This window comes from Nymphaea colorata, unplaced genomic scaffold (assembly GCF_008831285.2).
Source record: "Nymphaea colorata isolate Beijing-Zhang1983 unplaced genomic scaffold, ASM883128v2 scaffold0380, whole genome shotgun sequence".
In the NCBI taxonomy this organism is placed as follows: Eukaryota; Viridiplantae; Streptophyta; class Magnoliopsida; order Nymphaeales; family Nymphaeaceae; genus Nymphaea; species Nymphaea colorata.
Genome location: NW_022204886.1, coordinates 1 through 27962, shown reverse-complemented (window position 1 = coordinate 27962; position 27962 = coordinate 1). Strand labels below are relative to the sequence as shown.

The 27962-nt window shown below is 36.4% G+C and overlaps 1 long non-coding RNA gene and 1 pseudogene across 1 annotated transcript; one reads left to right on the top strand and one right to left on the bottom strand.

Moving 5' to 3' along the window:
- Positions 1-10742: 10742 nt before the first annotated feature.
- On the bottom strand, positions 10743-16501 carry LOC116244916 (uncharacterized; annotated as a pseudogene).
- Positions 16502-21294: 4793 nt separating this feature from the next.
- LOC116244918 (uncharacterized) lies at positions 21295-22012 on the top strand. The gene is made up of 3 exons (XR_004170329.2): positions 21295-21456; positions 21536-21816; positions 21903-22012. It is a non-coding gene; the product is annotated as an uncharacterized LOC116244918 (long non-coding RNA).
- Positions 22013-27962: the final 5950 nt, after the last annotated feature.

The following is a 27962-nucleotide window of genomic DNA, read 5'->3' as shown; positions in this document are numbered from 1 at the left end:
CTTGGGCTTTGTTCGGGAAAAGAAAAGTGCTTAACCCAAACCTTTTGCAAAACTTTCAATTAGTTGCTGACCCAACACTTATGAGAACTCGTCACCCTTAAATCAATCGTGCATGTAAAATATCCTATTTCTAGGATAGAGTTGGTGAAGTTCATTCCTCTACCCAGCCAAACCATCTTGTTTTGCATTCACTCATCTCTTTAGGTTTTATTGTTTTTGCCTCCTAATGATATACCATTTGATGTCAAGGACTTTTGGATAAATTTTTTAATTTTTTGTTTACAAACATTTTAAAAATGTTTTCTCACACAATGATATGTCTTTTCTTTACTTTTGGTATCTCACCATGTAGCGGGAGAAAATTTCAATTTTTTGTTTGTCAATCAATGGAAGAGGGAAGCTGAAAAAATCTTAGATATGAACAGTGAGGAAAAATCCTATGAAGCTAAGAAAGTCAAGACTAGGAAATGTATTGACTTTGGTGTTCAAGCATTTGCAAGGATTTAGCATGAAAATATCCTGAGAGAGAAGCCACAATGCTCTATAAGATCTTGACAGGTAAAAAAATGAGAGTTGAGGGATGGGCTCGGGGCTTGTGTAGTCGTTCCTCTGAGTCAGTAATCGAGAGTACCGGGTAGGCATAAAGTTGATTTATGTCTATTTCGCGAAGATAAATGACTTATGAACCTTTGGATCGTCGAAAACTCGTAAGGTGAAGCGGGTTGGACACGTGACAAAGCTATGCATAACCACCAAAGCGGTGGAGCTTCGTAGTAGCCTTTGAGGTGGTGAGGTGTTCCCTCAAAGGTGAAGGTCGGCCTGAAAAGAAAAAAAATCAAATGAAAAAAAAGGCAAAAAGCCGAATGCCAAAGAAAGAAAAAAGAAAAAAAGGAAAAAAAAAGCAAAAAATGCTTGCCAAGAGATGAAAGACACGAAGGCTAAACTCTCAGGAATTGAATGCGACTATCTTTCGCGGCTGTTTGGTTCTGGGGTCAATATCAGCTCCTTTTTTTATTATCTAGGATGTCGAGGATGATTCCTTTGTGTTCATATTTTGGAAATTGAAAGACATCCTCTTTTATGATTTGACAACATTGATGCGAAATGAAGCCTGATGCTTGTATGGTACTATGGGTAAATTAAGGTCATATTATTTGTACAACACGAGCACACAAGCGTATGAGTTAAGTTGATCATTTTTGAACTATTTCAGTGTAAAAACTTGACATCTCTTGTTATGTTTTTAGGCTTTGTAAGCATAGGAGGAACTAACCAATCCCCCTTTGGTCTTGAAAGATGTTTGCCCATTTCATTACCAAAATACTAGTCCATTCATAGAATAGATGAAACCCCTCAAACATAGTATGCTCATATTGAGTGTGAATTCCATCGTTTCCTCTGTCTCAAAATAGGACGAACCATTTGGGATAGAAGATTAAACCTGGCGCGTTATCTCATCGAGTATCTTCAACCTGCATAACCCCCGACTTGGGGTATTTCTTTCGAAAAGCACCAGTTGATTATGAATGGTGGCATTTTAAAAAAATTCTGTCGAAATTGCATTTCTTTATATGTTTTGGTGAAATATGTGCATAATTTGAAATTTTGCAGAACATGACATCGTTTTTTGATTTTACAAAATTTTTTACACAAAAATTTACCAAGTGAGTGCGAATTAGAGGAATCCATGCAGAGAAGGCAAAAGAATGCAAGCTCTGTTGCATGGACACTTCTGAAAACATGAACTGTCAGTGTTGGATGGCCCGACACCTACATACATGACGCCTACGCACATTGACAGTCCTTTGGCCTTTCATTTTTGAAACATGAAGTGTCCAATATGCATGCCCACTATCTTTTTTTCTTTTCTCCATCTTCTCTCTTTGTTTCTGTTATCCCTCCCTTTTTCCCTCCTATCCCTCCTCCTTTTTCAATCGAGTCATGCAAAGGACAATCCTTTTTCCAAAGGGCCACCAGGGTTTCCCTTTTGAATGAAAACCCTGGTCATCCTAGAAAAGGGACGACATCCAGGTCTTCCTTTTGAAAGAGGTGACCAGGTTTAAAAATGACACAAGGGCTAAGGTGTACTTACAATGTTTTTTAAAAAATTATACAACAGTTAATTAATTGTGTGTTGTGTGTATGTGTATATATATATATATATATATATATTGTGTGTTGTGTGTATGTGTGTGTGTATATATATATATATATGTATATACATATATATTTAGACACACACATAGGCTCAAACGGCTCTATTTACAGCTGCCCATCATGCCTTTCTTTTACATGACTTGTACTATAAATAAGGGACAGGTTGTCCCACCGTCCCACTTAATGTGGGCTTCTCTGAAACCTTTTTTTGGTTCATCAATACGCATTTCTTTTGTCTTTCACATCCTGCCTTCACATTTCTTGATCGTAGTGTTGTTTTGTTTTGATTTTTCTTAATTTTATACCATGAAGATTTACAAAAAAAAAAAAAAACTTCTTAGATGGGCAGATGCATAATTTATGCATATTGATATCCTTTGTTGCTTGTTTTGGCATATTTTAGTTTAAGGTAGTGATGGATGTGAAGCGAGGCTGTAATTTGTATAGACTAAATGGTATTTGTTTATAGAACTTGCTATCTTGTGAAGCACACCACATCTCTTTGGTCTTAATGTAATTCCTTTGCACTTGGCCTAGTGATAACAATACTCACACATAGAGAAATAAGTTTGCATGTCGTCTTATCTATGGGGTGTGTGTGTGTGTGTTTCTTTTTTCTCTCTCTCTTTTTTTTTTGTGTGGATACCCATTACAATATATTGCAGATGTGCTTACTTATTGTATGTGTTTCCAGTCTCATGTTTTGGATTTTAAAATAAGTTTTAATAGGTGGGACATATTTAAAATTCTTTGCAGGTTATATGCATAAGTTTATTTGAGGGAATTGTCTGCCATTTCCAGGATCTGATGTGTTAGTGATGTATTGTTGTAATTCATATTCCTCACTTATTGTCTTTGGGAAACTTTACCTGTCGTTTTACGTGGACCTATCATTTTAGATGCTAAACTATTACCACAACTGCTTTCGTTAACCATAAATCAAAAGAGAAAATAATGTTCGTGTAAAATTCACCTCTATTTTAGATGCCACTGAGTACATTGATCCTGAGAAATGGTTTTTGTACGCACAAGGGAAGATTATAGCAAATGAAATTCTCTGTGATCAGTAATGTATATATGGTATTTTGGGATGGAGTCAGCCATTTGTGGTAAATATAACATTTTATTGATTTCGTTTTATTGGTTGGTTATAAAAATTATTCAGATTTATATGTGATCTTTGTTTGTATTTTTTCTCCTTCTATGGTTGTTTTGTTATTGTAACCATTTTTAGAAACTTTTTTATCAGTAATGCGATTGGTTTTCAGTTATCTGTGCTCATGAGAATGGAGGTTATGGTTGTAAGTTGCGGCTTTTGCTTATTCAGTATGAATAACTGATGTGCCGGCAGCACCCATTTTCTATGGAGTGCTAGTCAACATATGTGTTGGAATGCATGTGAACCTTAGGAGTTATGGTATGATCAATATCTCTTATTGCTTGCTGCTGGTATTGCCCTCCATAGTTAAAACATGAAGGATAGTAGAATGTCAATTTTACATTTATTGAGGAGAATGGGTCTTGTTTTGCACATATATGATTGTGTCCTCTTTCACCATTATGCTGTGCATGTATCCAAAAGATCAGAATTTATATGAAATTTCTTTCACTAATGCTCACTTGTGTGGTCTTGTTTTGCACACCTGTGATTGTGTCCTCTTTCAGCACTATGCTGAGCATGCATGTGATATGAAAATTCTTTGACTTTTATAGTTGTGATAATACTCACTTGTGTGGTTTCCTAGGACTTAATGGACATGTATGTGCTTGTCTTGTGACTATTGCTTTTTTGCTGCTTTTGACTAATAATTTTCATCTTACTGTACGTCTTTCCCTTTTTGTTCATTTAATTTGAATTAAAGGCATGATAGGGCTATAAGTCAAGTATTTGATACCACATAAGAGTCTATACATAAACACACCATATGTGATAAACTAATTAATAGGTATTTGATGCCAAATAGAAGTCTATATACCAAGCCTTTACCCTATTAAGAAAACATAACAAAAATCTTCAACACTTCAAGACAGAAAAAAAAAGAAGCAACTTAATCAAATAAGGGTGGGGATTCCTCGATGCAAACTGCTGGGAAAAGGCGCTCCCAAGAACAAAAAATATAAAGCAAAGAAAGCTGGATGAGAGAACTATAATGTAGTTGCAAGAGGATGACTGGAAATGAAGGGGAAAATGGAATCAAGAAGGAAATATGCCTGTTGGTTGGGAGGGAGAAAGAGAAAATGATTGAATTGAACACCTACAATTTTGTTCTATTATGGTCTTTTGAAGGCAAACCAGTCAATTAGATGGCTAATTGGAAGCTAGTCCCTGACTTAAGGGTCAGGCTGATTGTTGCATGAATACTAGATGATATATGAATACAACCCACTAGTGAAGATTTGACTGCAAAGATGTGGATGTGCAAACATAATCATAAGAGAAGCTCAATGGGCTTCAATGGATTATCATTGTTCACATTTGCCTTCTAAAGCATGATATACGCAGATAATGTACATGAGTAATGCATAAGTACAATAAACGGATATGAACCACAACCAATAGAAACTGGTCATTTTCCCAAACAAGAGTTACATGTCCTCTGCTTTTGGTTTCACATTATCTCTTGCCTTTAATTTCTCCTCCTCTAACCACTTGAGATTTGTCTCCAATCTTCTGGATTACAATATACACTTTCCCTATCAAGTGACATACAAGGTTTGAAAGTAGACAAAGCTTTATCAACACACTTCAGGCACACAAATACTTGCTCATGCATGCACACACGCACACGGGTGCACACATATTGTTATGTGAAATTAACATGAAGATCACTGTCATGCTAGATAAAGGAGCAAGCCGACATCTTTGTGCTGTGTCCTGGTTAACAACAAAATTCAAGAATTTATAGTGTGGGAAATTGCATGTTTGGATGTGTATAGATTAAAACTTAAAAAGGCCTGTTGTCAATGTTTTCTCCTTTTTTGTGCTTTTCTATGAGGCTGAGAATTACTCCTCTATGTTCATATCCTAGAGATGTAAAGAGTTCCATTCAAGAAGCTTGATAGCATTGCTATGAGGTACATCTTAATACTCATGAAATATTTTGGGTAAAAAAGAATATATCTCCTGCACACAAACACTTGCACTCACAAAGCTCAAGTTGAAATTCTTAGAGATTATGGCAAATAAGGTTGTGATCTGATTGATATATTGCTCACCTTTTGCTCATGAAAAAGTGTAAACAAAGTTTTCAAACAAAATTCATCCCCCTAGTATTATTGTTGCATCGAACTATCTTCCTCACAATTAATCCCTGCTGTCTCACCAGAGGAGGATTTTTTATTAGAATATTAAATCATAACCTTCATTTGAATCAATGACAACACCCTGATGCTTGAAGGGTTCCTTGATGAGAAGCAACCATGTGTTAAGGGGAATGGAAAAGAGATGGCCAAGTAGTTTGGCATGACACCTTGGTGCAGGAAGGAACCTTTTTTTTTTTGGTGACTTCCCTTCCTCTTTTTAACTTCTCTTATGGCAGACTGAAATTAGTTGAGTTTGGTTTAGTTTGGAATTAAATTTAGGCCATGCTTGGCTTTGACTTTTCTGTGTTTGTATGGGGTTTGTTGGAAAAGGGAATTTTCTTGGATGATTTCTCCATTTTTTGTTTGTGAAGGGTCTGCATGGTTTACGTAGAGGGTACTTCTCAAGTTTGGGTCTCTCTCTCTCTCTCTCTCTCTGTGTTTCACCATGGTATTGATTTCCCTCTTTAGGTGAGTATTGTTCTCTTGTCATATTCAATTGTTTTTTTCTTCTCTTTGGAAAGTTTTCTCATCTTAATTATTTTTTTGAAGTGCATTCATGCTTCTTCTCCTTACTTGCCATGTTCATCTCTCTTTGTCTCCTTCCAATAAAAAATTCTCTTCTTTTCAGCATATGGGTGCTGGTTCTTAAGGTGGTGAGTATTCTTTGTTATCATGTCCACATATTGTTCAGCTAGTTTGCATTTCCACTTGTTTAATATTGAGGCAACGTTAATTGCTGGGCTTCCCTCGATTGACAATGAAAAAATAAATATTAGAACACCATGGGATCTAGGTAAATCTAGAATATATAATCATTTCAAGAAAACCCTGAAAAAGGTTTTACGCCTAAAGGGTCCAACCATGGGTGCAAACGTAGTCCTCTTTTCAATATTGTTTGGGATCATCATAAATTTCATTTTGTTCTGTTTGGTAGACAAGATTTGTGTGTTTCACCATTCACATATACACAGGTAATAGTGTTGTTGGCAAAATGCTTTATATTCTACCTGCTGCCAAGGTGTATGTCTAGCTCTGTCTTCAAACACTGCTTTGAGACCTTCAAGGTACGTGCATCTGTACCATCACAATCATCTTTCTCTTTTTTTTTTTTCTCTCTGTTCATGCTTAGCCTTCCTTGCTGCTAAGGTGTATGCTTAGCTCTGTCCTCAAACACTTGGAAGCACTAGTTGTATGCCAATATAGAGCCTCGATGAGGCCTTCAAGATACCAGCACCATCACAATGATCTCTTTCTTCTTTCTTTCTTCAATTCTTGGTGTTGTTTGAAAATTAGCCCAAAAATTTCAGGATTTTTTGAACTTCCAGTTATTTTTGATAGATTTTTAAGCTATTCCCTGTTTTTGTTTCTCATGAACTAAAATTCTGAAAACCAAGCTCAGTTCTCGTCTTTTTAATTCTATCTATTAATGAGATTTTTCAATTCTACTTTTTCTGAATGTTTTGTGAAATTTTATAGTTTTTGTTGGATTTTTATACCGAGGAAAATTTCTTGCTGGTGAAGCTCAACCAAACATGAAAAGTTGTGAAGAAAGGGATTAGCGTGAAAAAGGACATGTTTTTATTGGAAGCCAACATGAGCCATTAATCATGTATCTTGTGTGACATATGGATATGTCTTACATTTTATATGCATTGTGTTTTCATACTGAGGAAAATTACTAGCCAATGAAGCTCAACCAAGAGGTTTTGAAGAAATGGAATTCGGAGCATTTTATCATTTCTTCCTGTGTATTTTTTCTGTTGCAGGTACCTTTGAAATTTCTTGGGAAATGGAAGGAATCTGAATATGTAGGTGGCATGTTTATTCCTGTTGGTGATATCTCTTACTACTTACAGCACCATGGAGGTGATTATTTTGCTTATTCATTTCCTTGCATTTAAATGATGTATCTTGGTGTTGTTTTACCTCTGTTTCTCCAAGCAATATTATTCTTTTTGTCCTCTTCTCGTTACATAATTTGTCTACAAATCTAAGAACTTGAAGATGCATTGCAGCCTGGCAGATATGGCAGCCAATCCATTCCATGCTCTTTTCTTCATTGTTTTTATGCTATTAACATGTGCACACGTTTGCTCACTTACCTGAATAGATGCAGGGTAAAATGACTGTCTTTTTTAAGCTTAAACGTTCTAAAAGTATTACATTTTGAATAAGGTCTTGTCCAGGCACCATCCAAGCTGCACCTGGTTGTTATGGTTTACCCACATAACAACATAGGAATCTGGCCATTCAATTTTTAAAGTTAGTTTTTATGTTAATCAACATAAAAAATATGGGAATCAGAAAAAAAAAAAAAAGGAAAGTCCAGAATATATTAATTACTGTAGTAATCACGATGTGTGTGATTATAAACATAAACAAAGTTGAGTCCTACTTATTTATTTTCTTGGTGTTTTTATATTCCTAGTTGTTTTTATTGCTTTTCTTTTTGTTTGAATTCTTGTTCTTGAACTAAAAGCACATGGAAGAATAAATATATATATAAAACCGCCTTCCAAATTTCTGCTTTTTTATCTGAACTTCTTCAATGTATGTAAAATGGGGGGTCTTTCTGTTTCAAATTTTCAACTTCTAATTTATTTTCCTATACTGCTAGTTGTGGACAGAAGGTTGCAGACCGATTTTGAACAGGATAGGGGCGGACTTTTCATTTGGTTGTTCAAAGTTAGGGATTGAATTCAACTTTGTGCTTTCAAAATTTCAGAATCTTGGACGTGTAGAATGGAAGCTATAGAATTTTTTATTAGATTTTGTTTTCTGCTCTCGAGTTGCAGAAACTCATAATTTCTGAAATTTATCTGCTTTTGCCAAATTTTACCTTTCTTCTGAGAACATGATATAGGGGTGGACACCCTTGCTCACTTCTCAGATGTTCCAACAGTTGACATCCAAGGTTGCCGCCATCATTCCTGGTTCCAGACAGTGAATTCAATGAATAATCGTGGATCCATTCCAGGGTAAAGTTTTTCTCTCTCCCATGTTATTCAATGAATAATCGTGGATCATTCCTGGTTTCACTTAAATCTTTTAGGTGATATTGAAGTTCAGACTTGTGTGTGGATCCAACACTTAAGTGCCTCTGTATCCATTTTAAGAATTTTCTTTGCTCCCTTATTGTTGCTGGCTAGCTAGTGATGAAGCCCATCAGTGTTGTGAAATGTGATGAGGCGAAGCAAAGCGATGAGCTTGTCGAGGTGGAATGAAGCGGAAGCTTGAAAACAAATTCATAAATTTATCACAATAACATAAAATGTGTTCTATTTCATTTTTCAAATCGTTATTACTATAATTAATCAATCAAACAATTGCAATTAAACTAGCACATGCAATTATGAATTCGTGATATAAAGCTAAAGTATGCATATTTATCATGATTCATAGTTGAACCATATGTTTATTGAGCTAACAAGTGCTGATCTAAGGAGATAAAAGAGAAAGAGACGGTAAACTAATAATAAATTTACGAAAACTAATAATTTGGGATAGGTTTGAGTGGGATCAGTGATCAGAGAGGTGAGTTGGTGTCTTGACAATGCAAAAAAAGACCGTGCAGGTTGATTAAAAATAGTAGCGATTTTTAAATTATTAGTTCCATCTATTAGGCTTGACTCTCTTCCCTTCTGCGTACTTTAATCAATCCTGAAATCCTCCCTTCGCCTCGATTCGTCCATGTAAATTAAGGGTGCTTGAGTTACTCCGTCAAGGGGAAGGCAAAGACATTTTCATTGTACAGGATACTTAAATAAATAAAATGTAAAATCTTCTTCATGTATTGCAAGTGTCATTAAGTAGCTAGTTGCACATATGGATATGATTTCCAAGTCAACCACTTTGTTGTTCGGTAAGATTAAGACCATCAATGTTTTTTAAATTTGGGAGCAAAATAATCACCTTTCCGAAAAAGTTTGGGAAGAATTGTGATCATCGATTGATTGCAAGCACCGTTTCAGGTATACTCATGGTTGTATGAGCCGTTTCAGGTTGTATGAGCCTTATGCCTCGTTTTACTTATGCCTCGTTTTAGAGAGCAGGCAGATATGCCTCGTTTTAGAGAGCAGGCAGAAGACACATGGGCTTCAAAGGCAGTAAAACAGAAAACACACTTAAATTTTTCGGATGGAAAAAGTTTTCATGGATTTCTAGTCAAGATTTCATGGATTTCTAATCATGGAAAGGATTACTAATCATGGTAAAAAATATCTTGGATTTCTAATCATAAAAAATTAGTGGATTTTTAGTCATGGATAAAAAGTCATGGGTAAAAAAAATCTCATGGAGAAAAATAGTCATGGATAAAAAGTCAGGGTAAAAAAATCTTAGGATAAAAAGTCATGGGTAAAAAAATCTCATGGATGAAAAAGTCATGGAAAAAGGTTTGTGGATTTCTAGTCATGGAAAAAGTTTTTGTGAATTTCTAGTCATGGAAAAAGATTCGTGGATTTGTAATCATGGAAAAATATTTCATGGATTTGTAGTTATGGAATGGATTTGTAGTCATGGAAAACATTTCTTGGATTTTTTAGTCATGGATAAAATTTTCTTGGATTTTTAGTCATGAAAAAAAATCGTGGATCATTGAAAAAAAATTGGTGGATTTTAGTCATGGATAAAAAGTCATGGAAAAAATTTTCTCGGATTCCTAGTCATGGAAAAAAATTCTCGGGTTTTTAGTCATGGAAATAAAATTCTCAGATTTCTAGTCATGGAAAAAAATTCTTGGACGTGGATTTCATGGAAAATATTTCGCGGATTAGTCAAGGAAAAAATTTCGTGAATTTAGTCAAGGAAAAAATTTCGTGAATTTAGTCAAGGAAAAAATTTCGTGGATTTAGTCAAGTTATAAAAAAAAATCGTGGAAACATTTGATAGAAAATCCATGGATTTCGCCATTGAAAAAAACTTCTCTTGGTTTAGGAGATAACAACCGATGCATGCACCAATTTTTCACCATAGAAGAAAAAAAAATAGTGGATTAAATGCATCCGGAAAAATCCATGGAATGTTTCCTGGATATAGAGTGTAGGTTTGATGCATGGGGAAGAAAAATCTTGTTCCATGTAAAAAAACTTATGAAATAATATGGAAGAATTTTTTTTTCAACTGACTCAGATTGAGTTTGGAAAGTCCAGAAAATATTTCTACAAAATATTTCAAATGTGTGACAAACATGGACGCCTTCATCCCACACTACATTTTGAAGTTTTCAAAAGCAAGACACGAGAAGCATTTAATTACATGTACCGCTTTTAACAACGTAGACAAAAAGAAAAATTGGCCGTTCTGAACTAAAAAAATCATCTTCTTTTATACAGAAGCCAGATACATTACAAAATGGTACACTCTTGACGGAAAGGGAAAAAAGAAAAATAATACAGGTCACTCAAAAAAGCTACTCACTCTTTTTCTTTACCTTGTACTTCAGGAAAAAGGAGGTTTGGTACCGAGAGAATCAAAGGCAGGGCACTGGCTTCTTCAGCAGTTGGTCAGCTGTGAAAAACGTTGTCACTATTCCTTAGCCAAAAATTTCTGGTTCTAATAATTTATGCCCTTCATCTTCTGAAATAAGGATGGTTTGTGGTCGCAATCGTCGATGAAAAAAGTAGTTGAATATGCTACATGTGAAACTTAAGTTATTCAATTGCAAAAGCATGCATGTGCATATGGAAGTTTGAAAAATAACACAAACCTTTAAACTACAAGAAGAAATCTTCAACCCCAGAAACTGGTCTCATCCTATAATTCTGAGACACAAAGTTCAAGATATCTGTAGCAGCAAAAGACACATAGTCTGAACATCTGGGGTACCCCTTCGCTCTCAAGTAACTCCGTCACAATAGAAACTGCCTGATCCTGTTAGTGTTAAGTGCTTTGAAGTCAGACAAGCATCAAGCATGGCAACATAATCTCCGTTAAAAATCAACAAGAACAGGACTCTAAACTGTATAACATGCATAAAAGCCTACCAGCAAACCATGCAATATCTTTGCCAACAAAGCACTACCACACATACCGCAGCAACACATATTATGACTTACGAGGCCGTCAACCACAGCCTTTCATAAATACACCTATGCCTTAAGTGGGCCCCCTAATATGTCACCTAATAAAGATCCGTGTATGCCTTGTGTCAACCCCCTAATAATTATGTTCTTACCTTTCCCCTTTTCCGTTTGATGGTGGTGGTGGTACTGCTGCTGTTGAAGCCTGTTGGAGCTGCAGGCGCACGCCCATACGTTTCACCTGTTGAGGTATATAATTAGGAGTAGAAGAAACTATGAAGGGGGAAAGAAAAAAGCAGAAGCATAAGGATCTGAATGGAAGCTATGAGACCTAAGACATTCTCACCTTCGCAAAAAAATTGAAGAAGTCTGATAACAAGGGAAGGCACAGTTGCATATTAGAGAAGTGAACAAATACATATGAAAGTAGCCACAAATGAAAAAGCACCAACCTGCTGCATGCCAATTGGTAGGAGAATATGCACCAAATGACATTGCTTTATTGACACAGATACTTGCATCAGACCATAAACGAAGTCCTGCATATATGTATGATAAATCTTGCCACGCCTCTGCTTCTAATCTTTTACGCAGCATCACTTGTCAAACATTTGAAAAATCTGACCAAGCTTTTGAAAATAAATGAACAATTATTACCACAAAAGAGAAAACAAAGAAGATTTATTCCTTTGGGAAAGAATATGCAGTTAAGTTTTATCACACAATGAACAGATACAGATTTCATAGTTTGAGATGTGCACCAAATGACATTGCTTTATTGACACAGATACTTGCATCAGACCATAAACGAAGTCCTGTATATATGTATGATAAATCTTGCCATGCCTCTACTTCTAATCTTTTACGCAGCATCACTTGTCAAACATTTGAAAGATAACGATCTGACCAAGCTTTTGAAAATAAATGAACAATTATTACCACAAAAGAGAAAACAAAGAAGATTTATTCCTTTGGGAAAGAATATGCAGTTAAGTTTTATCACACAATGGACAGATACAGATTTCATAGTTTGAGATAACGCCTCTGCTTCTAATCTTTTACGCAGCATCACTTGTCAAACATTTGAAAGATAACAATCTGACCAAGCTTTTGAAAATAAATGAACAATTAATACCAGGAAAGAGAAAACAAAGAAGATTTATTCCTTTGGGAAAGAATATGCAGTTAAGTTTTATCACACAATGGAGTACCTCAGATACAGATTTCATAGTTTGAGATCTTGTTTGCGCTTGAATAAGAGTAAACAAAAATGTATACGTCTCAATTGCCTGTGTGGGCCGTCCTTTGAGCTATTTGAAGTTTGCACTTTAATCTCAAGAGACAAATATGGTCCAACTCTACGGTCTCGTCCAAAGCAAGATTTACAACTGTCTCAGCTTCAGTAAGAGATGGCCCAGCAGACACAACAAGGGCCAAAAGCCTCCGTCCTTCAACAGAACTTCCCATTGTCATATGCAAGTAATCTCTTGAACTCTCCAAAGCTGCATTAAATTATTAATGTCCCTTGATACTGCAGCAGCCAACCCAAGACTAAAAGCCACTTCTGGGTTCTCTCTCTCAATCATGGCCTCTTCAAGACAGCCAGCCTTCTTCCACAATACAGGAAAAGATTCCAGTGCCATATGGAACATCTCCTGGAATTTGCAGTCTCCAAAAACACCAACAGGCAAGCCTTTAGGTAATGCATCTTTGACTGTGTCCAGGATAGCATTGCACTCTTTGGCAGCCTCTGTCAAATCACAAACAGAAGGTGAGTCTTCTATGGTTCACATTTCATTGAATTCTTAAATCAATTCACCCAAAAGAAAAGAAAAAAAAGAACAAACAAACATGCGAAGAAGTCTTGAGAAAATAAAAACTCAGAAAGAGAACAAAAACATGTCACAAGCATTCATAGGAATTGTCAACATATTTATTACCACATGAAATTTTGAAGTTAGGCAATATATAATCAATTTGTTCATTTAACTCTAATAGTAACGTTCTTTTACAACAGAAGTAAGTTAAAATGTCATACAAAAAAGCAAGATCGAATATTCTGAAGAAGTGAACAAACGCAGAATTCATGTCAATGAACTTGAGCACCTCAGAAAGTTGAAACTGTCCAGACCGTAAAAGATTACATGAAAAGAAGGAGAAAAGCATTTATTTGAAGCGTCAGTATAAAAAAATGCAATAAAGAGGAAAAGATATGGAAAGAGAAGAAGGCCGCAAAAAAGGAAAAAAGCCTCCTTAGCAGTTGGCGTTGAAGTCTACCTGCACATCTCGCTCCTGCTGAAATTCTAGTTCAATGACAGATTTAGTCATCTTAGGCATCAAACTCTGTATATCAATCCCACGGAACACCTGGAGAGCAGCAGCATAGTTACCTCTCTGGTACTCCAGCCGTCCCAATAAAGCACGCGCTTCCTGCGCAGGAAAACGAGATTGACGAATATTAAAAACAACCATCTACGGAGCCGTCAAGAGGAAAATAAAGAACCAAAAAGGGGAAGAAAGGCACCACATAGTTCAGTGAGAGGGCATCCATCAGAGTAGTTTCAACCTCTTCGACATGATTATCCTCAAACTTGGCATCCCAATCCAAAGTCCTGGAGGAAATGCCACCAGCCGAAAAATCTCTCGTCGCGAAAGATTCTGGTGACAGAGGAGGCTCCACCTCCTCAAATTTGAACTGCTCGCCAAAGCATGCACACAGAATGATGCTCGTTCTGAGACTGCTTTCTATTATTGTTCACCCAAATCAACAGTTTGGGATGTTCCTTCAAGCATTTCAAGAAGAGAAAGGTGCTGCTTATGTTGCCTTGCACAAACGCCGTCCTGTAAAAGAAGCCTCCCATCTGGTGAAACAGATTCTTATGAAGGCATGGACAATCGACCTCGAGTTACTTTATTTCCCAACCAAATTCAATCAAGGAAGACAGGAGACCATAATTGAGCAAAGAAAGGAGAAAATCCAGAACTGCCACCAAAAGTAAAGTCCAGAAACTACCATCCGACAAATTGAAATTGAATAGACAGGTCTAGACAAACAATCAATCAAAACAACCGCAATTTTCTCTGAAATCAAAAGAACTAAAAGGACCATCTCCAAGCAATCAGCGTGGGAAAAGGAACGAGATACGACAATACTGCATCAAGATGCAGCAAACAGAACGACTACAAATAGAACAGGAACAGGCACATGAAATCAAGATCCGTTGTGATCAACTTCTCGCATCGTTCTTCCTGACCCAAACAACGCAACCACCAAGACCAAATTCGAAGAATCACCACAAAACGAAGCGTCAACCTAACCAAAACCGAGAAATCCAAGAATACCTACAATCACGTCCGTGGCAACGATAAAAAAGACGCGCCAAGTCAGAAGAAGGACCAGCAAATCGAGACTTCACGATCACTACCGCAGCGAGAGGAAAAGGACCAGCAAATCGAGATTTCACGATCACTACCGCAGCGAGAGGAAACAAACAAAAGGATGGCAGCAAGAAGCAGGGGAAACGGCATACCACTGAAGGGTGGAATGTCGAGTCCTGGCGAATTGCTTCTTGGGGAACCTCCTCAGCGCATCCTTGGTTAGTGCTATCCGGATTCTTGATTTTCTGTTTTAACTGCAATTCCCCACGGTTTTTCTAGTGTTTTCAAATGGGATGGGGTCCCACGCATCACTTTTCGACAATGGGATGATTGGACAAGTTGCCTCCTCAACGCTGGCTTCATGTGACGGTTTTTCTCTGAAAAGACAATTATGCCCATGATCGTCACAGATATCGCGCTTATTTTTCTTCAGTTTTTGAATTGCTTTATTCTGAATTCAGATGTGAGCATACACCCTCGCCGCAACACACGTGATCCAAAACTGGACAAGATCCAGATCCATTGACATTTTGAGGACTCTCATCAAATCTCCAGTTTTTACCAGAGTTTTGTAAAAGAAATTTTAAAAAACAATCTTAAAGAATAAATGAAAATGTTTATAATTAATGAAAATTCTTAAAATATTTAAAAATAGTCAAAAGGCGACACTCGGTACTCTTGAAATTGCTGATTCAAATCCATTTGCCAGTATTTCAATTTGTATCGGTCGGATGAAGCCGAGTATGATAAGGTTGGTATTAACAAGACCATTTGATGCTTAGTACGTATCGGATTAACTTAGCTCTCTCTAAAACATTTTTAATTCTTTTCAAATATCTGTATCATATCAAGTATCAACAACATCGACTTCTTCTCCTGAAAAAAGAAACTGCACTTCTTTTATACCACTACAGTATATTTTTTTCACCAAATTTCAATGACCAACAAGATTTCCCACAAGTATGGCGTCTCCCTCGTTTCTGTGACTATGCAGTTAAAACCAAATAGCATTTAAAGTTACCAAGCATATACCATATACTTAACTAGCATAAAAACCTTACAACTCAATCAATTGGGATATTATGTCTCTTAACTTCGTAAACTTTGATTTCTTTAACCAAGATCACAAAACAAAAAAAAAAAAACACCAAAGACGAGATCAGATCAAAAACACCAATTCAATATCCTAGATCAGATCCATCACAACATCAATGAAGAACATATTGGGCTCACTACACTAATCAAATGATGAAAAACAACCAATATGCAATCAATATAACCAAATAAAAGAAGAAACAGCAATACTAATAAACCGCAAAACCGGTGGTGGGTGTGCAGACGGAAGACCGATCCCGCACCTTTCCTCTCATCTCTGATCATGCGTTTCGAAAGGTGCGTAGTTCCCGAAGGATCGAGCGAAAACACCATGGTTGGCTACATGGCGCTCGATGTTGCGCACGACGGCTTCCTCAGGAATGGATTGGAGCGGGAGGACATTGCCACAGAGATGGTAGCCTTCTTGTCGCAGTAGATGACCCGACCTGTCGACATCCGGTGGTGATCATTAGCTCCCTCGGATGGTCGTAATGAAAGGTCACCCTAGCGAACAGCGCACCCTTCCCAGGGTCATGCACGATCTCCATCCCTGTCCGACGACCGGCAATCGAAACCTTGCCGGACCCTACCGGTGGTGGGTGTGCAGACGGCAGACCGACCCCGCTCCCTTCCTCTCATCTCCGATCACGCGTTTCCTCTCCCTCTCTCTCTTTCTTTCTCTCTCGAACGAAAATGATGATGTGAGGGAAGCGGCGTGGGGAGATCTCTTTCTTGAATTACCCGCTATCTGATCAAGAACTGGAATAACAATTTATTTGAATTAAAACATTTGAACTTTGACCTCGTCAGAGAAATGGAAACCGACAATTGTGGGAAAAGGAAAGTCTTAAAGTAGACTGACAAAACTTTACCGACCTAGTCTTTGTGAGATAGTTTTGTCTCTAATAGAGCGATTGAATTGTATCAAACAATGTTATAGAGTGATTCAACTGTATCTTTTGTGGATTATGATAAAATATTTATATAAAATTCAATAAAGAAACAAAAGGAATTCCTTAAAAACTAATGAATATATAAAATGACACTTAGCACAATTGAATTCCACTTTAAATGAAATCCAAAGGCTGATGATTTTGAATGGGTGTTTGGCAATAGGTACACTCGATGAATCTAATGCCCTCAATGTCTTATCCAATTGAAATACCGTCCGATTAAAATTGATTTTTGACAACAATAGTTGAGATCTTAGATTAAACCAACATAGGATGCATATACTTGGAGACACTTGCATACATAAATTAATGAGACAACAGTTTGGTCGGATATGATGATTTAAATAGGCCAGCCGATTGTCTCATATAATCTCATTGTAGGTCTAGATGAGTGATCTTTTCCAAGCAAGAAATTGTTCGATTTGGATCTAGTCATGAGCTTAATCTGTCGTCTTATCTAACCTAAAAGCTGTTGGATTTGGATTTGATTGTTAGTCTGGATCAATGGTCTTATCCGATTAAAAAATTATTGGACTTCAATGGTCTTATCTGATTAAAAAAATATTGGACTTCAACCTCGTTGTAAGTCTGGTAAGTGTTCTTTCCTGAGCTATAAATTTTTGGATTTGGATCTAGTCTTGAGTTTAGATCAGTGGTCTTATCTGATCCAAAAAATTGTTGGATTTTGTTGTGAGTCTGGATCAGTGGTCGTGGTCGTATCTGATCCAGAAAATATTGTACTTCAATCACGTTGGATTCGGATCTAGCCATGGATTAAGATCAATGATCTTACCTAATCCAAAGATTGTTGGATTTGGATTTGGATGTGAGTCTAGATTAGTAGTCTTATCTTAACCAAAAAATATTTGACTTCAATCTCATTGGATTTGGATCTAGCCATGGGAATAGATAAGTGGTCTTATCTGGTGAATAAATTGTTGAATTTGGATATAGATCTGTGGTCTCATTTGATCTAGAAATTTTTGGACTTCAGTATCGTTGTAGGGCAGCCAATAGTCGGATATAATCTCATTATAGGTCTCCATGAGTGATCTTCCTGAGCAAGAAATTATTGGATTTGGATCTACTCATGATTTTAGATCAGCGGCCTTATCTCATATAAAAATTGTTGGATTTTTGTTGTGAATCTAGATTAATGGTTTTATCTGATTAAAAAATTATTGGACTTCAATCTTGTTGGATTTAGATCTAGCCATGGATTTAGATGTGTGGTCCCATTTAATCCAAAAATTATTGGATGTGGCTGCAAATCAGTGGTCGTATCTGATCTAGAAATTATTGGACATCAATATCGGTCTAGGTTGACCAATAACTTGATAATCTCGCTGAAGGTTTGGATCAGTGGTCTTCTCTAAGCAAAATATTGTTGGATTTGGATCTAGACATGACTTTACAACAACGGTCTTATCTGATCCAAAAATTGTTCGATTTGGATTTGTTTGTGAGTTTGGATTAGTGATCTTATCTGATCCAAAAAATATCAGACTTTCATTGCGTTGAATTTGGATCTTGCCATGGATTTTAGATCAGACATTTTATCTTATCCAAAAATTGTTGGATTTGGCTATAGATCAGTGGTCTAATCTGATCTAAAAATTATTGGACTTTAACAGTCAACAGTCTGACATAATCTCGTTGTAGGTAAGATCAGTGGTTTTTTCTGGGCCAGAAATTGTTGGATTTGGACCTACTCGTCAGCCTAGACCAGTGGTCTTAACTGATTCAAAAATTATTGGATTTGAATTTGGTTGTGAGTCTCAATCAATGATCATTGTTGGTTGGCCAATAGTTTGAGATGGTTTTTTGTGGGCCATAAATTGTTGGATGATTCAAAAATTGTAGGATGATTCAAAAATTGTTGGCTTTGGATTTGGTTGTGAGTATAGATCGGTGGTCAGACTTGGGTCTAGTTATGAGTCAATATCAGTCTTGCAAACCCGGGGACGCCGTTCTTTTGGCCGACATGTCGTCTAATTTCTGCTCGACAGCAAAAGCACATGGTAGTCCGCACACCTTTCATATAGATGTCCTCTGACATTCTTGTTAACGATAACAGGTTTAAAGTTTTAAAACATATCATGCCAAAACCTTACATCACCTTGGATGTTATCTTAATTTCACTTTGGTTTTTTCCTTTCCCATCAGTTTCGCTGCTCGATAGATCCATGGTCATGCTAAAAGATGCGCCATTGGATATTGACCTATCGATCTTCCTCTTTCAAGTTAAATGGTAACCTTTTAATCAAGTCTATTGGGTTGGCAGCTAAGTTTACTCGCTTGGGAGGCTGTTTGGAAAAAGTGACATTATATTACTATTCTTACATTATCATTCTGTGCGCACCTGCACTAAAAAATAGGCAGAATTTGTAAAATACTTTTTTAATGTGTTCATTGAATCAATGAAACATAGTTTTACTGCTGCCATACACCCTCGAATAACAATATCAAGTTGCAACACTTGGGCCATTAATCTAACCGCGAATGATTTTTGTTATCAGCCGCAGTAAGTGGAGTCACATAGGCGGCGAGGGAAGTTGACAAAAGCACCCAATTCTTGTGACAATATAAAGCTTTGTACCTTTCTCAACTCTTCTATGGGGAAAAGAAGGAAAGAAACCGGAAAACATTGTTCAACTTATAGAAATTATCTTCCATTTCAAGCTTACCCATTTAGTCAGTCCTGCAAATGACGCCTTATATCACCTTGTCAATTTGGCAATAAAAAGAGTTCACAATCTAGCAAGTGTTCACATATCAATGACCATCCATCTAGCAAAGAATGAAAACAAAAATTCTTTTGATTTACCTTCCTTATGCTGTTCGATTATAAAAATGAGCAAGCGCGCACAAACACACACAAATATATATGTAACAACAATTTATAAGATGACACACAACTGGAGGCAGCTGCCGTATAAATATCATTTTACAAAATCAAGTCCACCTCAGGAAATTGACACACAACTTTAAACTAGGATTATTCAAGAAACCCCAATCAGAAACATGTTAAATCAAACTTACATCTAATTGGAACCCCATGATTTAGATGTGAGATAAATGAATTTGAGATAAGACTCTTCTTTTTCTACCTTACATTAAGTATGCCAACATAAAATAATCACTTTTAGCCAACAGATCCTTAGCTTGATGCACCACGATCCATCTTTTGTGACTTTAAGATAGTTGGTAATCGAACATTCCCTCAAACACAAATGGAGCTCTAGAGTTCAAGTTCGGACTTTGGTGTACTTTGTTACACAACCAAAACATTTTCAAGGTAATACTGATTAATTTATAGGAGATCTATAATAAGACAAAATCAGAATAGAGCATTATAACATGCAATTCCATTTTTTTAAAAGTTTGGCATACCCACAAAACATACTTTTATTACCCATGGTTGGGAAAAGATGCGATCCCTATAAAAAGAAATTACTCCTCTCATTTTGGCAAGTTTGAGAAAGTAAACTACGACTCTCCGGAACAAAGATTCTTGATTTGCATGTCGTTTTTAGCTTTTAGTGTGAAATGTAGGTAAAAAAAGCGGGTCCATTAGGAAATCAATTAGTCAGAAAATTAATTTTTCATAGGAACATTAACACCATTCAAACATATTAATTTTCTCAAATTATTTCTGAATATGGGAATCCAATATAGATCGAGATGGGCTAACTTCTTGTTTAAATTAAAAAATAGTTTAAAATATTTTAAATTGATTTAAAAATAAAAAATGGAGGGAATCAGCCCATACATTATGATCTAAGCAACAAGGATTACTAGAATATGCTCACGCGTCATTCCAAACAATAATGACCCGAATCTTATGATCGACATTTGAATTTGGATCTGATATCCGGCTACACTGCTTTAAATCTACCGAATAAGAGAAAAAAATACATTCGATCAGAAAAATATGGGTTTTGATTCAATTTTAAATATAACTTGGAACTAGCTCCGAGCATATCATCATTTTAAATAGATGTGGTTATGAATTTAAAAGTGGATCCCAGCTCGGGTTTAATTGTGAAATTAAAAGTTGGACTCAAATATAATATATGCATTCAGGTTTGATTTCGAAGTGGAATTTAAACAAGTGTGTAAAGATACATCATCTTCAAATCTGATCCGTTGATATTTTGATACTAATTATCGGTGACTCATTAATGGATGAATGAAAAATAAGGCGGCAATGATTTTTTTTTTTTTTTTTTTTAACATTTTGTATTTGCGGCTTGGGAATTTTGTGTTTGCCGACCCTTTAAATCTTCAGTTACAAATTCAAGAAACGCAACTTCTCAACCGTTATGTTTCGAGAAAGGCTTTCCCTTTTCCCGCCGAGTTCTAGGGAGGGAAAGCACCCTCTCTCTCTCTCGGGCAGCGAGGCTGGATCCTCGATGGCGCCGACGATGGAAGGAGGATGCAGACTGCGGGCGTGGGTTGCCGCAGTTCATCATTAGGAATTGCAAGCAGCAGCTCCTATCCATCATCCTCCCGCTGGACCAGATTCTCCACTTGCCTCTGGTGGCAGAGTAAGACTACGTTTCCTCCCTTCTCCATTAGCTCTTTCTGTTTTTTCTGTTCTCATTAGGGTATTTTTTGACCCACAAGAACAATGCTGCTCGATCGCTAGGTCCACTGCTTGGAAGGGAAGGGGGCATCTAAAAGGTCGAGAGACAGAGGAACGAAGTCGAGAAGAGTTCGATCGGCCTTGGCCCTCGCTCGTCGATCTATCGATCCATCGAAAGCCGACAAACAGAAGAGCGTTCGGAGATCGAGGGCAATAGGGAGGTTTCCAGAGAGAGTTCACCGTCCCTCATTGTTCGCGATTTCAACACTTAGTGATCGATCGATCGGTCAATCTTTTTCTTAGATTGTACAGAACCTTACAAGTACGTTTAACGATCGCACTGTTCTGGTCCCATTTCAGGCGTCTCCTTCGCTTTCGGTAAACTCCTTTTGCCCTCCCGTCCTGCAGGTTCTTTTCTTCTCTGCGGTTCCCTCTTACAGTGCAAAAAGCGTTGAGCGGGGCTCTTGGTCCGACTGTGCAGATCACGTGTTCGACGAGACTTGCACGAACTTGAGGATGTCAACCAATCGGCAGTCAAGGGATTCAATGGTACCTCTTGAATTAGTTTTTGTTCTTTTAGTATTTTCAAGGATTGGACGATTTTGGTCATGTTCACATCCGCGTTTCCTTTGTAACATCGTTGTGATCTAAATCATTGTTTGAACTGCTGCGAGCGCAAACGACACTAGTTTTGGTTATTTAGGAAGTCTCATGCCTGAGAGCTTCGTTGTTTGACTGTTCTAAAAAGTGGTACCCAATTCTTGCAGGAACTCTTTTCGCTTATGGGCAGACCAGCAATGGGAAAACTTTCACAAGGTAAGGTTCTTCAAACAATCCAGGAGTTATCCATCTGGCTGTCCAAGAAAGTCTTTCGGCATATTCAGTTGGTAGTCATGTTGTTTTTTCACACGAATAACTGCTAGAATGCTGTGAAGACCAACCTTTAAAATGGTAGATTGGTGTCTCTCTTCTGATGTTTGCTTGTATTTCTGAAACTAGACAACAGATGGTGAGTTTAGAATTCGGGTTTCATACGTGGAGGTTTATAATGAAAAAATCAACAATCTAGGTTAATGTTGAGATTAGCTCATAGTTACGTGGAGGTTCATGATTAGCTCTTTCCACGCTTTTCTTAATGGAGGTTAATGTTGAGATTCAATTTAGGTTATAGAAAGCTCAGGGCAAGAATCTGCGGCATTTGGTGATATGGTCAACTGAAGATGCTGTCCGTGTCTCTGTTTTGGTTTCTGATCTAGCACACTTCTGGAAACTATCTTCTATATGTTTCTTATGATGGCATATGGGATCATAATAGTTTTTAGTATTTCTTTTTTGTTTTTGAGTACATTGGATGTTTAAAATACAAACCTTTTTCTTTTTTACAGAATTTGGTAGATTTGGCTGGTTTAGTTTAAGTCACTAGTTATCCAGGAGTGGTGCTCATTTTTTTTTTTTGCCCTATTTGTTTACATATTAACAAAATAATATTACAAATTCAAGTGTATACGCCATATATATTGTCTATTCACTATTGTATGTATTATAGCACACACACACATGTAGGTGCATAGACTCTCAGATTCGCAATATTGAAACCACTAAGTCCTTAAATATTCTTATTTCCAGAGAACTATTTATGCTAGATTGCCAGGCCATGGTGTCATTAAGGGTACTTCAACTAGACCTCCCTCTTTTTGTTCTGGTTTAGATTCGTCTGTGGAATATCTCTTAGTGAAAATCAAAACCTATATGAATAATATGTTCAAGTATATTTTGTTATAAAATTTCCCTAGGATATTTTGTTATTTTTCTGTATTCTTCTTGTGGCAATCTTGCCAATACGTACACGATTATCTAAATAAATACACACCCACACATAATCCCCCCCACCCCCACATATAGACACACACACACACACACACACACACACACATATATATATATGTATATATATATCCATAAATATTTAGAAATCGAAGAAAAAATAATATATGAGAAATCCCATAATGGTCCTAAAGTAAATTTCAAATTCCATATGTGCAAGTAAAAGCGATTATTCACAAGCCTATTAATAGATCACATAATCATAGTATCTAGGAGGATAAACTTTGAAGTATGCTTAACTAGGACAACAGTTTATTGAAGTCCTTTCTTGGCAAATAAAAGATTGGGGACCTATTCCATTGCCCTTTTAAGTGATGCCCTAATTGGCAGTTGAATATTAACTGGACAATTTAGGATATTCTCTTATCCTAATGATGCCAATATCCAGCCAATGCCGGGTCCAAGGATGTGCCAATGATACGTCTGTCGGCATATATGGTTACTGAGGCCATTGGTGCAGTTCGATGTTTCTAAACTTGCATGTTGAGTTTTAAAAGTACACAATATGATACAATATGGAGACCTTGATGATATTTAGAATTTAGATTCTAGTGACTGGTCAATATTTGTTCTATGAAGCTCTCTCCTTAGCCCTTTCCCATAATGTTTTGCATGAGCTAGGATATGCTTTAGCAATATCACCTATTATGCTAAAAATTCCATGTTCTATTGCAATATAATCCAGGTTTTGGATTATCTTACACAAAGTTGCTATATAGTGGTTGGTTGCATTTGGTTAATGGCAAGTGCAGTGTAAAAGCATCTTTCTATCTGCTTGATTTGTCTTTTACTTTTTATCTTTAGGACTGGAAAGACATCTGTACGTGGTGCGTGGGCAGACAATATGACATGGTTCAAAGGTAAAGGTTGGTAATTAATACATATCCTCTATGTTTCAAACTTTCAACTATGGTCCAAGTATAATGATATCCTTTTCTCAGGAGACCTGCTTGTACCCGACTCACTTAAGGATGCCTTTGATGGAGTTACTGCTGTGGTATGTGAATCCACACTTATCATTCTTCATTTGAAATGTCATTTATTGATGTCACTTAAGATAACATTGCTTCCTTTCCTTGGTTGAAGAAATTTTTACTGTTATTGAGAATGTTTACTTTTTGGAAGTATTTTCTCAAAATTTCTGCCTATTTATTTATACCACATTTGATGGTTCTTTCTGGTGAAAATGGACTATTGAGAAAGGCTATATATAATTTCAGAATCTTATTGCTAGTTTCTAGGAAGACACAATTGCTAAATAAACAAGGTATTTATGGTCGACTTAGGTAAGAAAGCATTTTGAATGAAAAAAGAGATCGGTCCTTCATGACATTGTACAGCTAAGACTATTTAACGGCAAAATGAGTGGTGTACCATTGTACCTTATTATTAGTTAGTTAACCATTTATAAAGTGTACGCACAAGCTGTGGATAAAAAGTTGTTATGTTTGCAAGATAAGAACCTGATCCAGTATCTAGGAAGACCTGGTTAATGTTTAAACTTTAAACAGCGTATGCATGACTATCATAGATAAAAAATAGGTTGGACTTCCTTCGGCATCCCAGCTGCTAAGATTTGTTTGATGGCAAACTATTTATGCAGGCTGTACTGTTAATCAGTCATAAATTTATAGACTGCACAAATAAGTCACAGGTAAAAAGCTGTTATTTGATATATGGAAGATGAGACCTGCTGAGTTGTGTCTTTGGAGTTTCTGGATCATCTCATATAAAAGTTAGTGAATGAGTAAAATTCAAAGGGTTGCTGATGTATTTCATCCAGTTGCTAGTGTTTTTTTTTTTATTATTGTGTTCTTGGAAGATTAAGCTTGAATAATGTGTTTTTTGGCAATGATTTCACCTTCATTATTCAAGAGAGATGAGATATGTTATTCTGACCATTTTAGGTCTCTTGTGTTGGAGGCTTTGGCCCAAACTCTCATATGTATAAAGTCAATGGAACTGCAAATATTAATGCTATGATTGCTATCAGAGCTGCATCAGAAAATGGTAAGCTTCACTTGTTCTTTGCAATGTTACTCTTCCACTTTCCCCTTTCTTCTGTTTGGCTTTTTGTGAGAACTTGTCACTTTCATGAGATATGTATACATGACAAAACCTGGAACCTCATTTGTTGATATAAAAATACACAAATTTTATGCTTGCTTAGCACTCTTATTTTCAAGTTTAAGTGAACGGTTTGGGGAATAATAGAGGAGGGACTGTTTGTTCTCTTCGTTTATCGGATCATTCTTGCTGCCACCAGCATCATCTGTGTCAAAACCATTATGCATAAGTTATGATTTCTGATCCAAGACTGGTGCTGGTGGCATACGTTTGAAGGAAGGGAAATACATAAATAAAAGCTGAATAGCCCATTGGAAATGTTATCAACAGAATTAGTGATAGTGGTGTTAGGCAAAGGTCTGGCATAGGTAGCCGTTTGTCCTCTTAAGTTTTTATTGTTAGCAGTATAATTATTAGGATTCTAATTCCTCACTGGTATATCATCTTTGCAGAGGACATATTCCTTACCGTGATAGCAAGCTCACCGCAATTCTTCATGCTGCTCTTGGTGGCAATGATTATCTGTACTGTTGCACATGAAGAGGTCAAACTTAAATCTGGTTTTTCTAGGTATTTTCTTTCAATCAATTCCATTAAACCTCATAGTTACATGCAATCAATTATCTATATATAGGTTCATGTTGATGAAGCAAAGGGGACTTTGCAGTTCACTGGTAGAGCTAAGCGCATCACAAATTGTGTTCAAGTGAATGAGGTTATCTCTTCCTTGTCTTGTTTTAATTGTGCAGGATAGTCATTTACCTTTGTCTTGATTTTTTTATGCATGTTTAATAGCTTGATCGAACCAACTGAGTTGTCTAAGACCTGTTAGCTTAGTCTCCAATCTGGTCAATAAAATGGAAGAATCAGGAAATGGGAAGACTTGGCTTCGAATGACCAGGCTGAGTGATCCAAGTTTTGGCCGTGACAGCATAGTTTTGGCCAAGTTAGCCTAGTCCCAGAGTTTAATGGAGTCATTCATGTATACAAAGTAATGACAATGTCTACAAAGTCACACACACACATACACTCATTAGTACATTATCAAAATTCACTATATTACAGAAAACCAGACATACTAATAATGTCATTGTAGGGAACATATTACTAAAATTTTCATTTTAAGTTTCCCTTTTATACACACACGTACATTATTACACATGTTATATGTAGCATATCAATGTTATAATATATTATAAGCAATATAACGCACATATTGTACCTATATTTTATTCACCAAATTAATATGGCGAGTCATGACTTAATCAATTCCTGGTTGAATCCTCCGTCGATGGGTTTAAGTGTGAATTCCATCGCTTCCTCTGTCTCAAAATAGGACGAACCATTTGGGATAGAAGATTAAACCTGGCGCGTTATCTCATCGAGTATCTTCAACCTGCATAACCCTGACTTTGGGGTATTTCTTTCGAAAAGCACCAGTTGATTCTGAATGGTGGCATTTTAAAAAAATTCTGTTGAAATTGCATGGTTTTTTGTGTCGCTGACTTCACATAATCTTTGTGTTGATCTTTCTGCAACAAGTGGTTTTGTTGTGCTGAATGGACAATGAGCATCTTCTTTAAATGAGTTCAATGAGTCAAGCTGAAGTTGACATAAAATTGACTAGTTTATTGAATTGAGCTTGACTTGAGTTCAGGCTGAGCTCGAGGTCAAGGTTTCGTGAGTTGAGCACTTGAGCCTAGCTCAGCTGAGGTCAAGCTGGCCCACCTTGGACTCATTTCGTATTCAGACCTAATCATGGTGAGATGTAATCAAAATACTAGAGGCACGTTGTAGGGAAAACCCTCTTTTTATGCTGAAGTTGTTGCTCTATGGAGGCCATGTTCATGACTTTGTGATGTTCATTGATTTTGTTGTGATAGTTCTTAAGACATTTCCTTTGAATATGTGTTGTTGCACACCTTTAAATCTTTTTAAAACTTTACAAACATTGTTCGAAACTCTTAACATTGATTAAAAAGTTTGAAAATCTACCACTTTCTTTTTGGTTTTTTAGGTAAAAGTGCTATTTAAAATTTTGCAAAATTTAATAACATTTTTTTCTAATTTTACAAAATTGCTGCACTTTTTCACATCTTTTGGAAAGACTATATTTTTCGATTATGACTCTTACCTTTTCTAAATGTTAAATATTTCTCATATTTACTAATTTGAAACTTTTTTAGACACTTATAAACTGTTTTGAAAGTTTTACTAGCTTTGTGATCTTTTTCGTACTTCCCAGAGTTTTTATACTTTTCAAATATTTAATGTCAAATACATTTTGCCAGTGAAACATAATTTCAAAAATTCTTATAATTTCTAAAAATTTGTTAATTACTTGGAAGGAAGCATTAAAATTCGTTTTTTTTATCGTTAAAATGACAGTAACTAAAATATAAACTTTCACGTTTCTTGCTAACTATGCCATAAGAATTGTGATGTCGTTAACTATGTGGAAAGTATTAGAAAGTTACTAGCTTTTTATCGCATGTAACAAAGGATGATTGATTAAAA